Source organism: Psammomys obesus, unplaced genomic scaffold, assembly GCF_907164565.1.
Source record: "Psammomys obesus unplaced genomic scaffold, mPsaObe1.curated_primary_1811, whole genome shotgun sequence".
Lineage (NCBI taxonomy): Eukaryota > Metazoa > Chordata > Mammalia > Rodentia > Muridae > Psammomys > Psammomys obesus.
This window is the reverse complement of record NW_026586463.1, coordinates 1,285,325-1,290,178: the sequence shown is the minus strand read 5'-3', so window position 1 is coordinate 1,290,178 and position 4,854 is coordinate 1,285,325. Positions and strand designations below refer to the sequence as shown.

At 45.1% G+C, this 4,854-nt stretch overlaps 1 pseudogene; it reads right to left on the bottom strand.

Annotated features, from left to right (window-relative positions):
* Window positions 1–4,081: 4,081 nt before the first annotated feature.
* Window positions 4,082–4,266, bottom strand: LOC129672443 (40S ribosomal protein S28-like; annotated as a pseudogene).
* Between the last annotated feature and the right edge of the window lie 588 nt (window positions 4,267–4,854).

Below are 4,854 nucleotides of genomic sequence, written 5' to 3'. Positions count from 1 at the left end.
TCAGAATCAGAGAGGGCCCCCCACACGCACACACCAGTTGGAAGAACCACATGAAGACCAAGCCGCTCATCTATTACATACATCAACTTTTAAAGCAGTCATTCTCCAAGCTTTTATTTTGAAATAGGTTCAGTTGCACAGAAATTGCAAAACCAGCAAAGAATTCCTGTGTACATTTCGTCCTATTCCACGAAATCGTTGTCTAAGCACAATGCAGCACCCAAATCAGGGAACTAATGATAGTCCTATCTACCCTTCAGGTCTTGAGCAAATATGTCTGACTTTGTAATTAAAACAATCGTATGGCTCTGCAATTCTGTCACTTTAGAGCAGACTGAGAGTTAAGTTGCTGTCATCAGGGACAAAAAACACATTTCTGAGAACAGAGATAGCTATGAAGATAAATTGCACAAGGGGTAGGAAATATTTCTCCTTTTCCTAAAGATATTTGGGGCAGTTGAAGGTCAGATAATTGAATTTTTTTCGATGTTGCTCCTACAGCTCTTCATGTTTACATGTACTAAATAGGAAATTTTTATCAAAGTGATTTTTAGAAAACATGTTTTATATTTTTTATTATGAAAATTTGGGGACATGAAAACACCTGACGCATTTATTCTTAGAATAATGATATCGCTTTAAGTCCTAAAGTAAAAGATGTGGACTTTGCGGCTCCAGACAGAGCCTGAACATGTAAGTTTCCAAAAACACTAAAAAGTGGCAGCATTCCCTCACTCCCTTTTCTGTCAACAAACATTTGATGGTCTCTCCCTCTCTCTCAGCTTTCTAAAAATCTTACTCTGTTGAGATAGATATTGTCCAGGCACTTAATTAAGAGAGCATATGGAATTCGGAGTGTTCCTGCTTGGGGAAGGATTAAACATTTCCTGCCTCTAGTGGTTCAAGTGCCTGGAGACTAGACTGGGAATCGGTGGATTATTTAAGACTCCTTCACTGGGTTGGCTTCATTGAGCGCTGCGGCTGAATCTCAGGAAGACCTAGCACAGAGGGGCTAGGCCAGTGCAGGGGAGAGAGCAGAGTGGAGGGCTCAGGTGAACTCACTGCTCATTCGTGAGCCCAAGAGCCAAACTCCGCACTCATGGACACAGACCACACGGCTGCCTTCTGGACTGTTCTCAAGGTTGGTGGCTAAGCCTTTCATTCCCCTCTCCTTCTCACACACAGAGATACACAGACACACGCGGGAACACACACACACAAACATACACACATGCTCTACCTCACCAGCAAAAGTCCAGTGTCAGAAGCCCAGCCTTGGAAACAGGTAGGAAGCCAGCTAGAACCGGTTTGCTGCCACCCGACTTGAGGAGATGAGGCAAACTAGGCAGAAGGAGAGAGCACAAGTTGAGGCCTGTGTTGGAACAGCAGCCGAGTCCTGTCGGCGCAGAATAGGTGAGGGTAAGAGATTCACCCCTTGTCTTCTGGGAATCGTGGACAGAGGGTAAAGGACCTTGCCAAACACCAGCATAGCTCGAGGAAGAGGGCCCATGAAGGCCACAAACCCAACCTCCAGTGCACCCAACGGGCCGCTGCCTCACTTCACGTTCATTGCTTCTCTGCTCCTTACCAGACCTCAAAATACCTACTCGACCAAAAGTTCTCAGGGGAGTAGAGATGGAGAGCTTGCATGCTGCCTGAACAGAAGCCGTACCTGCTCTGCATCCTGTCATTTTGGAACAGAAGTGATGGGGAGGGGTTTCTTGTGTAACAACTGAGGCCAGTGACTAGCCTCCAGGGACAATGATTTATGCTGGAAAAATGCCATAAATGTGTAAAATGGCTCACATCAGAGGCCTTCAAATCAGGGGGAGGAGGGTGAGAGCACAACGAAGACTAGGGGTTTTGATGGAAACACGGAAGGGCCGAGAGACCGCTAATTTATCAATCTGGAAATGCGGGGGCCCTGCAGGACTCAGTGGCTGTCAAGTCAAGTACACTCTCCAGTTAAAACAGTGATTCAGAAGAACCTTCTCTCAGTTCAGCTTGTAAAGACTCACGGAGACAAGGAGCAGAAAAGGGCATTTTGTGGTGCAATTGGGGAAAGAAAATCTATCACATCTAACTCTGTTTCAACCTGTGCTTGTTTACAATGGATTTAGAAATGAGGGGCATTTGAGAAGCATTGCTGAAACTGGAGAAAACATAACCAGAAATACAATAACTGCCAGTGTGCCACACAGACATTAGGCTAATAGGGTAATCACAGAATTGGCCGCCTCCTGCAGCCCTCTGAACGACCACATGAGATAGCAACTGTTATTAGGCCCATTTTATATGCAGGGAAACTGGTGCTTGGATGTCGGAATACTCCCCCAAACGAATTCATTCCCAGTGTCCAGCCAGCCAGGGTTTCATCAGCTTTCCCTGTGTTGTGGCTAAATGACGTAGGCTTGTGTCTCCTGCCAGGAGAAGCCTTCCCCTTTTCTGTGTCACACTGCCCCATTCTTTGTGTCAAACACCCCAACCACCATTCACCATGTTCATTAGGCCCTCAGCTGTCTAGATGGTGAAATCACGTGGTATCAGCCCGTTCGCTCTGCCTTGAACCCTCTGCAATCTCAGGTACCTATTGCTAAGCTCATACTCCGTGGACTTCATTGCATTAATTTGTAGCTATCACTTAATGAATACAAAAGATATTTGTGAATGCTGGGGATGGAACTGGTTAGGAAACTGCTTGCCCACTGTGCCTCGAGGTCCAAATTTGATGAGCAGTCATAGTCTTTTTAAAAACTATCTATTTATTAGGTATATAGTGTTCTGCCTGTGTGCCAGCAGAGAGCACCAGATCCCATTATAGATGGTTGCTGGGAATTGAACTCAGGACCTCTGGAAGAGCAGCCAGTGCTCTTAACCTCTTAACCTCTGAGCCAGCTCTCCAGCCTGATGCCCAGCATTGAATAAGCTAGATGGTAGTTTATGCCTGGAATCCCAGCAGTCAGCAGTTGGAGACAGCAGGGTACAGATCATAGCCACCCTCAGCTAAATAACAAATCTGAGGCCAGCCTGAGCTACATTGACCCTGCATCAATAGTAATGAAGGCCTTTTACAAACCAGTTAATTTATCTGGAGATTATAATCTACTCATCTTGGTGAGAAAGCTTTCAAACTTAAGTGTTCATAGCTCAGGGTATTTTTTTTTCCAGTATTGAGTATTAAATCTAGATTCCCCTTGAATGGACATCAAGCACTCTACCACTGAGCTATATCCTCAACTCACCATATCAACAGACGTGAATGCACCAATGTATAATGAATGGCCCGTATGTAATGGAATATCCATTTTATAAATTATTTCTTTGCCAACCTCTGCTCGATCAACCACAGCTTACTCACAGTTAATGGCCACATCTACTTTCTCTAAGACGAAGCGATGATTTGAAAAATGAAGATTGATTGAGCTGCACTATCTCCAGAGATAACCTATTTATCATCATCAATGACCCCGGAACTATAAGCATTTCAAAATCATTTACAGGAATGAAATCCATCATTCACAAAACAAATGGCAGGTATGTCAAGGCTGTGAGGAGGTCTTGCTGTTCAGCACTTCCCCTCTCCTGCCTGCCTGTTCTCAGTGTAGTCCATATCTCCAGGATCTTTGGTAATCGTGCATCACAGTGAGCTCACAAAGAGAACTCTCCGCGCCGTCTTCAGGAGACCTTGACCGCTGAGCTCTTTCAAATTTCAAATAAAAGATTAAAACTGGGTTTGTTTTACCTTGCTTAAAACGATTTCTTCGGAGGCACTGTCAGTGAAGTGGGCAGATGTGCCCACATGGGCATCTGAAGCTTGCTTGGAAGAGATGTAATCTATGCATTTCTAATGCGGCCACTTCTGCTTCTTGTATACTTTAAAAACACTGTTGCCGTGGGCATTCTGAAGGGAGTGTATGTCCAGGGGGCTGTACCACATTTGCTCATCAGTCTTACCCCTCCCATGGGTCTACATTGGTTGATCTCTTTTTTTTTTTTAAGTGTTAAAATAATGCAAATGCTTTATTTAACAGTTGCAGGTTGTCCCCTGGGTTCAGTGGTGGATTTGGAGGACCCAGCAAGATCAGCACAACCTCCTAGCCTCTCTTTCTGACTCCAATAAAGTGAGCACACCGCCCTGTTGATAGAGCAGCTGGTGCCATCCATATATTCCACACGCACAGGCTCGCACCGTCCCTGCGATCCGGTCCTGCCCAGCACTTTGGTTTCCCTAGCCAGCTAGATAGGGTACACGCAACTTGTGTCCATGACGGCGGCAACCTGGTGGAGAGGCACTTGGCTGATCTTTTTAAGTGTTAGCTTCATACTTGCCTCAAATGTTACTCTCTGTGTAGCTCATTCCCTACCTAACAAATCACGGCATCTAGATTGTCCCTGAAAACGTATATTGAATTTGATATCAAAGAGTCTTGGGGGATGGCTCAGATCTTCCTGCACAAGAATGAGGACCCAATTGTAGGTGCCCTGCTGGCTGTGGTAGCTGTGCCTGTAAGTCCAGCAGCTCACGTGGTGGAAGGTGGGTCATGGAAACAGGTAATCTCCAGGTTTTGTTGGTTCAATGAGATCCCCTGTCTCTAAATAAATAAGAATGGAAAGCAATTAAGGAAAACACACAACATTAACTTCAGGTCTCTACACTTGCACATGTAAATCCATCTACACCTACAGTATACAGCAGACACACACACAAAAACACACGACAGTGTACATCTTCAGTATCCAAAGACACGGCAGGTTTGGCCCACTGAAAAGTGAGTGTGCATGCATCTCAGACTAGACTTTGCCTAAAGAAGCATACAAAATGGAAATCTAGTTTCGTCCCTCACTAAGATATTC